This window comes from Elephas maximus, chromosome 16 (genome assembly GCF_024166365.1).
Source record: "Elephas maximus indicus isolate mEleMax1 chromosome 16, mEleMax1 primary haplotype, whole genome shotgun sequence".
Taxonomy (NCBI): domain Eukaryota; kingdom Metazoa; phylum Chordata; class Mammalia; order Proboscidea; family Elephantidae; genus Elephas; species Elephas maximus.
Window position 1 is genome coordinate 45,442,563 of NC_064834.1, and position 13,541 is coordinate 45,456,103.

Genomic DNA, 13,541 nt, shown 5'->3' on the forward strand with positions numbered 1-13,541 from the left:
ACAATCAACAGACAAGACAAATGAAGTATGACTCACAGTGTGGAAATGCAGGAACCCAGCCCCTGGGCCAGGCCACAGTTGTCTGACTTCCCCAGTTGAATTCCTCCTCCCAGCTGTGAGTTTCAAGTTCCTTGCTTTGCTTTGCCAGGACGGTTTTCACTCAGCCAGTTACATGATATCATGGATGTTCATTGTTCTTTTTTGTAGATTAGGTAGTTGATGAGGCACATCAAATAATTTTACTCTGGACTGAACATCCTAGACTTTTTGCCTTTCATGTATAGCTTTGTTGGTTTTTAGTCAGAAATGGGATCTGTGCTTTCCCCAGAAAAGATGTCCTCCCTTTCACAAAGCAAGGAGGATGTTGAAATGGCCAGTGTCACATGATGTGGTTTAATTCCACTCAGAAGAAATTGGTATTAACTGCAGACCAGGGTATTTAGTGCTTCCTGGGTAAAAGGTCCTGGTTCTCAGCGTAGCTGTCCTTTTGGTACCTGTTTATGACTCTGCGTTCTTTTTCCAAGTACTTCACCACTTACCAATCCATAGCCATGTGTCCCCACCTCCTCAGACAGCCCTCACCCTCATCCCCCTTCCTCATCTCCTGTTTCCCACCCTCACTGCTAACTTTCCTTAGACATTCTATTGATATTTTCTTTCTGAAATGTTTCCTTTCCCCTTTTCCACCTTCCCTCTACCACTCCTTTCTGGCCCCTTTGAAAGTTATGAAGGATCATTCTTTCTGAGGGTTTAATCTTCAGGAAGTCTTTCTCTGCTAAACAGAGGAGGGAAGCTGGCACTGTTATCAAAAGCCAACACTGTTTCCACAAATGCTGTTTCTTGAAGAAAGAGCTGGTTATTGTTATTTTTCTAATTATCATTATCAGTTGACATTTATTGACTATGTACTGTTCTCAGAGCACCGGAGTCCTTTATGTATATTTTCTCTCACTTTTAATTTTATTGCGGTAAAATATATATACTGTAAAATTCTCCACTTGAACCATTTTTAAATGTACAGTTCAGTGGCATTAATTATATTCACAGTGTTGTGCAACCATCTCCGCTACTTACTTCCAAAAGGTCTTCCTCACCCCAAGCAGAAGCTCTGCCCATTAAGCAGTATCTCCCCGTTGCCCTCCTCCTCCCAGTCCCTTGTAATCGCTAATGTACTTTCTGTCTCTATGCATTTTTTTATTTTAGCTATTTCATATACGTGGAATCATATAATATGTGATGTTTGGTGTCTGGCTTATTTCACCAAGCATAATGTTTTTCCAGTGTTTATCCATGTTGTAACATGTATCAACTTCATTTCTTTTTATGGTTGAATAATATTCCATTGAATGGGTATACCACTTTTTGCTTATCTGTATATTCTTTTTTTTATTAGTCAAAACACCCCTATGATACAGTATATTTTGTTATTTTACAGGTGAGGACATTGAATCTTAGGGAAGGTAAGAAACTTGCTCAAGGTTGTAGAAATATTAAGTGGCTGAGCCAAGAAATGAACCTGTATTTCCTTGGCTCCAATCCTGTATTCGTCACCGTCACGTGCACTGTCTTACTACCGCTCACCCCCAAGTGGAACAGACATTTTGAGAAGACAGAACTCTGGTTTTGTTTTTTATTTTTATTTTTTTAATTTTATTGTACTTTAGGTGAAAGTTTACAGCATAAATTAGTTTCTCATTCAAAAATTTATAGACAGACTGTTCTGTGACATTGGTTGCAATTCCTGCAATGTATCAGCATTCCCTCCCCTGCTTCGCTTTCTATTCCAGGTTCCCCGTGTCCATTAGTCCAGTTTTCCTGTCCCTTCCTGCCTTCTGTCTTTGCTTTTGGGCAGGTGTTGCTCATTTGGTCTCCTATGCTTGAACTAAGAAGCATGTTCCTCACGTGTGTCATTGTTTGTTTTATAGGCCTGTCTAAACTTTGGCTGAAAGGTGGATTTCGGGAGTGGCTTCAGTTCTGAGTTAGCAGGGTGTCTGAGGCCATAGTCTCAGGGGTTGCTCCAGTCTGTCAGGCCAGTAAGCTTGCCCTTTTTTAGTGAATTTGAATTTTGTTCTGCATTTTTCTTCCACTCTGCCTGGGACCCAGTATTGTGATCCCTGTCAGAGCTGTCAGTGGTGGTAGCCAGGCACCATCTAGTTCTGGGATCAGGCTGGTGGAGGCTGTGATTCAAGTGGTCCGTTAGTCCTTTGAACTCGTATTTTCCTTGTGTCTGATTTTCTTCATTCTCTTTTGCCCCAGACGGGATGGGACCAACAAATGTATCTTAGATGGCCTCTCGCAAGCTTTTGAGACCCCAGATGCTACTTAGCAAAGTTGGACGTAGAACATTTTCTTTATGAACTATGTTTTGCTAGTTGACCTAGCTGTACCCCTAAACCATGGTCTCCAGCTCTCAGCCCCAGTAACTCAGTCCCTCAAGATGTTTAGATGTGTCTAGGAACCTTCTATGACTTTGCCTTGGTGAAGTTGTGCTGATTCCCCCTATATTGTGTGCTATATTTCCCTTTACCAGCACTTCTCTACTATCTAGTTAATGATTGCTCCTCCCCACTCCACCCCTCCCACGTAACTTCCAAAGATTGCTTTTCTCTGTGTGTAAATCTTTTCTTGGGTTTTTATAATAGTGGCCTCATACAGTGTTTGTCCTTTTGTGATTGACTTGTTTTACTCAGCATGATGTCCTCTGGATTCATCCATGTTGTGAGGTATTTCCTGGAATCATCGTTATTCTTTATCATTGTGTAGTATTCCATTGTGTGTATATGCCATAATTTTTTTATCCATTCATCTGTTGATGGACACTCAGGTTGTTTCCATCTTTTTGCTGTTGTGAATAATGCCACAGTGAACAGGAGAGTGCATGTCTATTCATGTGACAGCTCTTATTTCTCTAGGATATATTCCTAGTAATGGGATTGCTGGATCATATGGTATCTTTCTTTCTGGCTTTTTAAGGAGGTACCGTATCATTTTCCATAGTGGTTATACCATTTTACATTCCCACCAACAGTGCATGAGGGTTCCAGCCTCTCCGCAACCACTCCAACATTTGTTATTTTCTTTTTTTTTTTTTTGATTAGTACCAGTAATGTCAAGGTGAGATGGTATCTCATTGTAGTTTTAATTTGCACAGAATTCTTTTTTTTTTTTAATTGTACTTTAGTTGAAGGTTTACAGAACAAACTAGTTTCTCATTAAACAGTTAGTATACATATTGTTTTATGACATTGGTTAACAACTCCACAACATGTCAACACTCTCCTGTCTTGACCTTAGGTTCCGTATTACCAGCTTTCCTGTCCCCTCCTGCCTTCTAGTCCTCGCCCCTGGGCTGTTGTGCCCCTTTAGTCTTGTTTTGTTTTATGGACCTGTCTAATATTTGGCTGAAGGATAAACCTCGGGGGTGACTTCATTACTGAGCTAAAAACGTGTCCGGGAGCCATACTCTCAGGGTTTCTCCAGTCTCTGTCAGGCCAGTAAGTCTGGCCTTTTTCATGAGTTAGAATTTTGTTCTACATTTTTCTCCAGCTCTGTCTGGGACCCTCTATTGTGATCCCTGTCAGAGCAGTCAGGGGTGGTAGCCAGGCACCATCTAGCCAGGCACATCTGGATTCAGTCTGGTGGAGGCCGTGATAGATGTAGTCTATTAGTCCTTTGGACTAGTCTTTCCCTTGCATGTTTAATTTTCATTCTTCCTTGCTCCCAAAGGGGCGAGAGCAATGGAGTATCTTAGATGGCCGCTCACAGGCTTTTAAGACCCCAGACGCTACTTACCAAAGTAGAATATAGAATATTTTCTTTATAATAAACTATGTTGTGCCAATTCAGTTAGATGCTCCCCGAGACCATGGTCTCCACAACCCTCAGCCCAGCAATTCCGTCCCTCAGGACGTTCGGATGTGTCTATAGAGTTTCCATGGTCTTGTCTTATACAAGTAGTGATTTGCATGGAATTCTGGTTTTCATCAGCTTTATTCACTAACAAGTTTCTTTCACAGAATTGCACTCCTGCACATATGTACTAAACAGACAGCAGATTGAATAATCTTCTTCTTTTTTTACCAATCTATTGTATCTACCAGTGTCCAGTAGGGCTAGGATGTCATTGATCTTGGTGAGTTGCCAGCACCGTTTGTTTCTTCCCACAGATGTGTCTTCAGGGAAACATGCAAAGCATTTTATTTTCTACCAGCTCCCTCCTTGTGTATATGTGGGCATGTACACAACTAGCTTTACTGCAAGGCAGAGTACTGGTATGCTGTCTTACTTTTCTTATGCTTGCTCCAGCCCCTCCTGCCCCCCATGCCTAGCATAGTTCCCAGCAAATTCACAGGCACATAGTCATTGTTGTGGAAAAAATAAGCACTGTGATAGAGATATAAATAAAGTGCTTTGGGAGGGCAACAGGGATGGCAGAAAGACTGGAACTTCCAGAGATGGGCAAGATGTAACCACCAAAATGGGCCTTGTACTTACTCAATCATACTATAATTATTAATTATAATTTAATGTTATTTCCCCCCACAAGGCTCTAGCTACCTGAGGCCAGTTACTACATCTGTATCGTTTATGAGTACCCAGCATGGTACATGGTGCACATATGATACTCAATAAGTGGTTGTTCAAAGAGAGGAGGGAAGGTCATCTCAAGCCAAGATATATTTGTCAGGACTATTTCTTTTTCAGTTGCAAGCTAATAACGCTCAACTCAAGCCTGCTCAAACAATAGCAAAAAAAAAAAGGTATATTGGTTTATGTGTATGGAATCATCAGAGAACTTCGGATATGGCTGAATCTAGGAATTTGACCAATGTCCTCAAGAATCCGTCTTCATCTTTCCTTGTGTTGACTTCATTCTCAGACAGGTTTTTCTGATATTATGGCAAAGATGGCTGCCGACAGCCCCAGGTTATATCTTTACAGTTTATGGTTCGATGAAAAGAATGTACCTTTTTTCCTGATAGTTTCAGCAAAAGAATTAAGAGGGGCTCTAGTTGGCCTGGCTTGCATCATATACCCATCTATGAATGAATCACTGAGATCAGGCAGGCCTGAAGACAGGGTTAGATCAGCCTCATGTAATCTGTATAGATTAAGATGGGGCACAGGGTTATTCACCAAAGAGATGTTAGACAGCCATAGCCAACCAACAAACATAAACGGCTATATATCACTACAAAAGGAAGCAATTTGAACAATGGCATAGAGATAGGAAACAGTACAAAACACAGCAGGACTGGAATGTCAGGTAGAGAAAAGAGTGACCAGCAGCAATAAGAATTAATGCTGAAGATACAAGTTTGGACCGGGAAACACCAGCCCTGAAGGCCAAAAAAGAGGTTTAGAGTTTGTTTTGTAGATCATTGTGATGCAATTCAGGGAGAATTCTCCAGGAGCCTTTTGGGGGCCTTCCTTCTCCCCTCGGTGTCTCTCCTAGGCAGAGAGTCATCAGTGAAACTGTGCCAAGCCAGACAAGGAATTCAAGAGACTCTTCACCACCACTCCATGTCAAAGAGGGATGCCTGGACATGTGTAAAATGCTGGTCACTGTATCCTCAGTACTGAGACCCCAGCATGAATAAGTGATGGCCTCTTCCTTTAAGGAGCTTACAGTTGGTTGGGGAAACTGATCTGCGACAAGGTACTATTAAATTACATGTATAAGGAATTGGGTGGTTATAATAGAAAGAAGGATATTTTATTCATAACGGGGAGTCAGGGAAGCCTTCAGAGAAGAGGCATGTGTGAGTTACCCTCCTACTAGGAAAGGATGCTCAGGGAGCAAACCCTTCTAGGGCAATTACAGATCCTTTGTGGTCCATCCTTGTAGTTAGGAAGAGGGTCTTAGAAGTTCCTGTCTTCTGAATCTACATGTTCTGTTCCCTGGAATTCAGCTTCTGTACAATCAGCGGTAGTAGTTGTTGTTACTGTGTAATATCGACTCATAGCGACCCTATAGGACAGAGCAGAACTACTCAATAAGGTTTCCAAGGCCAAAATCTTTATGGGAACAGATCAACAAATCTTATCTCCCGAGGTTCAGACAGCCGACCTTTTGGTTAGCAGCTGAGCGCTTTAACCATTTCGCTACCAGGGCTTCTTAAACAATAGGAATAGTAGTAACAGTAGTAGCAGCAGCAGTAGGAGTCACAATAGTAAACATTTAGAGCCTTTAACTACCTGCTAAGTATTTTGCTGAGATCTATGTAATATCTCTAATTTCACCCGCTTGATAATTTTATGAGGTAAATACAATAAAACCTGTGAAAGCCAGAATCTGTGCAAGGCAGAAACCTGTCAGAGAACGAAAACGCAAATAGTATTATTCCCGTTTTCTGAAAAGGGAATTGAGACTCGGAGAGGCTAGGTGGCTTGCCACAGGGACATCCACAAGGAAACAGTGGAACTGTATGTTGAGTGCAGGTCCACCCAACTCCAGGATCCCTGTTCTCCACCCGTGTTCTATGCTGCCTCCCTCTGGCTTCTCCTTCCTAGTTCCAAACAGGTTGCAGCCCAAGTCTCAGGTACAGTTAGCTCAATGTGAGGCTAGAGAGCGTGATTTACAAAGTCGGATTGACACTACGAAACTGGTGCTTGAGCTCTGACTCAAAGCTCAAGGGTGGAGAAGAAGAACACTCTACCCCTGCACTAGTTTTTAAATGTCAACATGCATGAGAATCACCAGGGAGTTATCTAAAAATGCAGATTCCTGGTCCCCAGCCTTCAAGAGTCTCATATCTAGGGCTAGGTGAGGCCTTGGAATCTGGATGCCTGGACATGTGTAACATGCTGGCCACTGTATCCTCAGTACTGAGACCCCAGCATGAATAAGTGATGGCCTCTGCCTTCAAGAGTTTGATATCTAGGACTAGGTGAGGCCTTGGAATCTGCATTTGAACAATCACCCTACCACCACCAGCACCAATGATTCTGATGTAAGTTGTTCCACATTTTGAGGAGTGCTGTGTGGGCAGGTGTGTGTGCCCACCCACACTAGTTCACAGGTATGTTGGTAAAGCTCCATGGAGAACAGGTATAGATGTGCTACTGCATATAAACTACTTGAGACCTACCTTTGTCTAGACTTTCATTGTCTTCTTTAGTTTTCACCATTTGAGCCCAGCCTTTGCAGTTAGGGTGACCAGATACACATTACAAAGAATCATCTTCCTATGAGAACTTCTGCTCAGCCTGTTCAAAAAAACTTTTTGGCAGAAAGTCATTTATCCCCTTATTCTGGACCTGGGAAAAGCAGTAGGCAGTGTTCATTCAGACCTTTTCCCAAATCTCTCTGAGAGTTTGGAGGCTGAGAATCCTCCCTGCCCACTGCCTCTTGGGACCCGGGGTGGCCTGCCTGTCAGCCAGAGGGCCCTGAACATCCCCAAACTGGAGATGTGGGAAAGATGGTCTCTGTCCTTGAGGGCTTTGAGTCTGGAAGGGGAGACCAAACAGACCATGTGATAGAGTCAGGCACACAAATGTAACAAAAATAAACCAGTAGTGAGAGTCCAAGTGCAGACATAGTTTTGCACTCAAGATTTTATATAGTCATAGAGAAACAGGAAGAAATTGGAAGTAAGGTGCTAGGTGAGCCATCAGGAAAGCCTTCCTAGACAAACCTAAAGAGGTTGGATGGGGTTAGGCTGTAAAGGGCTATGGATAATATGCTTAGGAGTTTGTTTTTGAAAGATAGCCCAACAACTTTTTAGGCAGACTAGAAGCATGGTTAAACCTGTTTTTAGAAAAACCCCTTTGGTAGTAGTATAGAACATGATGAGAGTGAGGAGACTGTAAAGAAGGATATCAGTTAGGAAGTTATTGCTAGGATCCAGGAAAGAGGGAGTGCTATTCTGAACTAAGATAGTGCCATGGCTCATACACCAAAGGCATTTCTAAGTAAAACCAGCAGTATTTCATTGATTAGTTAAACATATAGAAACTAAGAATGACTTTACTTGGAGGACTCTAGAATGACCCCTATTCCAATTTAAATTGCATACCCTGCTAAGTAAATATCCTTACACAAATTCGTTCATTGTATCACTTTGCCGTTTAAAAACTTACAATGACTCTTTAAACAAAAATAAAAACCAAATCTGGTTGCCCTCAAGTTGATTCCGGCTCATAGCAACCCAGAAGGTTGGAGTAGAACTGCCCCATAGGGTTTTCAAGGCTGTAATCTTTATGGAAGCAGACTGTCACATCTTTCTCCTGTGGGGTGGCTAGTGGGTTTGAACCACCAACCTTTCGGTTAGCAGCCAAGAGCTTATCCACTGTGCCACCTGTGCTCCATAATGACTTCTTACAGGCTATCAAACTAAGATTTCACATACAGTTCATCTGCCTTCTCCACCTAATCCTTTCATTAGTTGCACACAGAACTACCATACCATTTTCATTTATTTCTACTTTTTTTAATCTTTGTTTTCATTGTTAGGTGCCATCGAGTCGGTTCCAACTCATAGCAACCCTATGTACAACAGAACGAAACACTGCCCAGTCCTGTGCCATCCTCACAACCATTGTTGTGCTTGAGCCCATTGTTGCTGCCACTGTCAATCCATCTCATTGAGGCTCTTCCTCTCTTCCACTGACCCTCTACTTTACCAAGCATGATGTCTTTCTCTAGGGACTAGTCCCTCCTCATAATATGTCCAAAGTATGTGAGATGAAGTCTCGCTATCCTTGCTTCCAAGGAGCGTCCTGGCTGTACTACCTCAAAGACAGATTTGTTTGTTCTTTTGGCAGTCCATGGTATATTCAATATTCTTCACCAACATCATAATTCAAAGGCGTCAGTTTTTCTTTGGTCCTCCTTATTCATTGTCCAGCTTTTGCATGCATATGAAGTGATTGAAAACACCATGGCTTGGGTCAGGCGTACCTTAGTCCCCAAAGTGACCTTTTTGCTTTTAAACACTTTAAAGAGATCTTTTGCAGCAGATTTGCCCAATGCAAACCTTTGTTTGGTTTCCCTATTTTAATGCCTTTCCCACTTAAATATGTATGCCAATTAAAATCGTATAGATCTTCAAATTAAAAAAAGAAGGAAAGAAAAGCCTCCCTAGAGGAGGTAAGCATGATTCATTCATTCATTTCCCAACTGTCTTTAAGCACTTACTGTGGGCAGATCTCAGTTGATCGCTGCCACTGCTACCTATGAACACAGCAGACCCAGTTTGCCTTCATGGGGGACCCAGCACCAAATGTGCATGGAGACTGGGGTCAAGGAGAAGTGGGACTTGACGGAATGCACAGCACATGGACCTAGTCCAGGCAATAACGCAGGAACTTTCTCCTGAGGAAAGTGAGGTTTTCATCTGATTCCTGAAGGTAGCCCTGCCCATGACGTTAGTGGGGCCAGGCCACAAGTACAACAGAGGACCCAGCCTGTGGTCTGCCCTCCTTCTCTTCCCATCCTGGCTCATGTGCACATGTGAAAACCCTAAAGCCTCGAGGTCAAACTCCATCCTCACACCACCACCACCATCACCTTGGTAGCTCTTGGTCCCACTTCAGGGCTTTGATCCAGGTGAGAGGTCCTTGCAAACCCAAAAATGGGCTTGGGGCTGTTTAGACAGGGAATTTGGGAGCCCTAGATCCAAAGGGTAAATGATCTAGAAGTGAGTGATTGACCTCTCCACTTCACGGACCTCTCATTCTGTGAAGAGGAGCACAGCTGGATCAAGGCCAGTGTGGGACCCTCTAAATGTAGGTCCTAGAGCAGCAACCCTGATTACAGGGTCTAGGGGCAGTTCTGCCTAAAGGATGAGGAGAAATTAGCTCAATAAAAAAGTGTGTGGGGAGGGAGTGGAGGGGGGGTGATGAGGAAGCCTTTCCAAAGAAGGAAAAACCAATACAAAATCCCTGAAAAGAGAAAAAGCTTAACACCACTGAGAGCAGAGGTATGGTGGGAGAGGTGAGGTGAGCCTGGAAAATGGACGGGGGCCTAGGGGACCAAGGTAATGACTGGCCTTTACAAATGAGAACCAAGGAAAGGTCATTTTGAATGGAGCAAGAAGATTCCTTCCAAACAAAGTTAGTGTGATGCCAATAAGGTATTTGATGGGAGAAGAGAGAGCAAGCTGTTCAGTTTGGCTAGACCTAAAAGTGCAGAGAAAGGAAAAAAAAATTTTTTGGAGCCGCGTGATTGTGGAGGAACGATTAAGTGCTTGGTTGCCAACCAAAAAATTGGTGGGTTGAACCCACCCAGCGGCTCCACGAGAGAAAGAGCTACCCCCGTAACGATGACAGCATAGAAAACCCTATAGGGCAGTTCTATTCTGTCACATGAGGGTCAGTATGAGTTGAGATGGCACCTAACAACAGCAACAACCAAGAGGTTGGAGTCACTGGGGTAAGCACAGAGCTTTCTTGGAGAAGCTCTTAAAGAACTGGGCCAGGGGCCAGACTCTCTCTTCATTCCATGCTGACCATTGAAACAAGACAAAATAATCTGCCACATTTAACACCTTTTCCTTCTAGGGACGCTTCTATGCCTGAGTCGTAGTGCTTGACATTTACATGATTTTTATGTTTTTCTCTGTGATTTCAGTATCCAGAAATTCCTTCTGGATTGGCAACACATCCCATTTTCCACATAGTAAACATGAGACCACCTTTTATGCTTTGGGCAACATATTGACATTTGTCACGGAATCCTCATTTCCTTTTTGGTGCAGTTTATTTTTTCATAATTAGAGATGATGCTGTCAATACTTAATGCCTGCAAAATTATAATACATTAGGCTGTAGTAAGAATAGTCCCTGAAGTCTGTAAACAAATGTTGGGGAGTGTGTGTTTGTGTGTGTGTGTGTGCGCACGTGAGTGTGTTTATGATAACAGTGCTTACATAATCTCAACAACCAGGCCCTGGGGACTCACACTTGGAGATGGAACAGTTGGTTTAAATTAGGTTTCCATGTGAAATATGGTATCGCTATTTTTTTCCTCATGTTGTGGGAAAGTATATGGAAAATGATTGGACTGATAGGAAATAAGTCTGGTTGCATGATCAGGATTAAGACAGGAACCCAGTGGTGGTCTCCACCTGCACTTTGAAGCAGGCACCCCCAGAGGAGATGAATTAACCCCTTCAGGCCCACTGGCCCAGTAAGTCACTACATGGCACAAGAAGAACCTGAAAGAACAGTGACTTTCCAGAGACATTGATTTTCATCAGTTTTAACAAGAAAGGACCTGAATCCATAGGAAGAATATATTCAGAAGCCTCAGCAACTAATTAGTTGGGTGGCTTTGAGGAAGCCATTTTAACTTTTCAGTAAAGAAAGCAGTTGGATTTCCAGCTCAAAGTGTTGAAGAGTTTGTGATGCTAAGTGTTTGCTGATGATTTCCCATAGCAGATGGGGCTCATCAAAGCAAATCTTACTAAATGAAGAACTGGGCAGAAGCACCAGGACACTAAGTCTCTGTCAGCAAAATAGTTTCTTGCTCTGGCAGGCTTGCCACAGCCAGGGTTTGAACAAAGGTGACTTTTAACCAAGTGAGGGCACAAAGCATGGAGATGGTGAGCAGGGATTGCTCTTAGCTGTGGATATTTGGTACCTAAGAGGGGTTTACCTTCAGGAGAATTGTTCGCTCTGGGAATGCCAGAGGGCTCTGGAGTGCTCAGGGCAGGCCCAGGAGATTGGGAACAAATGGTCATCTTCTTCCCCAGGCGCTTGAAATTCCTTGCAGGATGACCTAGACTAGAGCTCATCCTTGGGATCGATTCCAAATTTGTTCTCCCGACGTTGCTCAGTGAAATTCAGAGCAGGTGGACAGCAGAGTTGCACGCTTGGAGCCCTGTGGGCTCAAGGCTGGGCTCAGGGGTGGCAGGTGGCCTGTCCTATTTCACTTGAACTGATTTCAGAAGAGGCGGATTATTACTCCAGTGCCCCTGGCTGGTGCCAAGTTGTTGTTGTTGTTAGATACCATTGAGTCAGTTTCTGCTCGTAGTGACCCCTTGTCATGGAGTAGAACTGCCCCACAGGGTTTCCCAGGCTGTAATCTGTACAGAAGCAGATCACTAAGTTTTCCCCCTGCTGAGCTGCTGGGTGAGTTTGAACCACCAACCTTTCCATCAGCAGTGGAGCGCTTAACCATTTGTGCCACCAGGGCTCCTTGATACCAGAGTATAGCCCTGTTTTATGACCAAAACTCCTGTTGTTGTTTCCCTGTTTGTTTCTGTGCAGGGATAGAAAAGTGATGTTCAACATCAGCACTTTGCCATCCACTTGTGGTATTTCTGTTATAGGAAACCAAAAAAGCCTGTTGCCATCAAGTTGATTCCGACTCATAGTGACCCTGTAGGACAGAGTAGAACTGCCCTGTTGAGTTTCCAAGGAGTGGCTGGTGGATTCGAACTGCTGACCTTTTGGTTAGCAGTCGAATGCTTAGCTGCTGCACCACCACGGCTCCTCTGCCGGCACTAAATGCCATTAAGTCTTATCACTTTGTCAGCTTGTAAGCAGTATGCCTTGGACCTTGAACTCTTTTTCTTGCAACTGTCATGGGTCACCATGAACCATGTGTTCGGGCCTCACTCTCCCAGGCCGGGGACATGAGTTGCCAAACCTAGTGCAGCAAATAGGGTAAGTGGGGTCAAGAGCAAGGCTTTGGTCTGTTAATAACAGAGCTTATCAACCAGGATGGAAACAGTAACTTACACAAACACTAGTGTCCACGCACCAAAGTATAGGCAGCCTCGAAATAACCTTAGAGATTTCTCAGATGATTTAGAGGCGGCATAGCATAAAGGGAGGATTTAGATGAGGATTATTAGTAAATACTAGAGCCCAGTCCCTGTGTAGTAGGAAAAAAAATCACATTAGAATTAGTTCAAGCCTAGAGTTGGAGAACATTAGAGTTCGTGTATACACATTAGACATTGAGTAAGTGATTAATAGTGCAACTCTGGCTCAGATGCCCAAGTTCAAATCCAGGCTTTGCCACCTCTTGGTTGGAGACCTTAAGCAAGTCCCTTAGATCCTTTCTGCTTCAGTTTCCTCGTATATAAAAGGAAGATAATATAGCCCCTTCCTCTTAGGATTGCCATGAGATGTAAATAAGTTAACATATGTAAAGAACTTAGAACAATGCCTGGGATACTAAAACAAACAAAAAAATTGTTGCCGTCAAGTAGATTCCAACTCATGACAACCCTGTGTGTATCAGAGTAGAGCTGTGCTCTGTAGGGTTTTCCGTGGCTGATTTTTTGGAAGTAGATCTCCAGGCCTTTCTTCCAAGGTACCTCTGGGTAGACGCAAACCTCCATCCTTTCAGGTAGCAGCAGAGCAAGCTAACTGTTTGCACCACGCAGACACATAGTAGTGTGTGCTATTTAAGTATTAGTTACTATTATTGATTCATTTGATTAGCATAATAAATAATGCATTTGTAAAAGATAGTTCAAATATATATAAATCAAAATTATCCTTAGGCCTTATTTTCCCATAGTCTCATGGAATTTTATAGCTCGAGAGGGATTTTATGAATTACCTTCTCCAGCTTCCTTATATTA

General features: G+C 43.1%; 1 protein-coding gene across 4 annotated transcripts in view; it reads left to right on the forward strand.

The window, feature by feature from the left end:
• Window positions 1–13,541, forward strand: part of PLCE1 (phospholipase C epsilon 1) — a 351,870-nt gene that overhangs the window by 237,620 nt on the left and 100,709 nt on the right. The window lies entirely within an intron of this gene.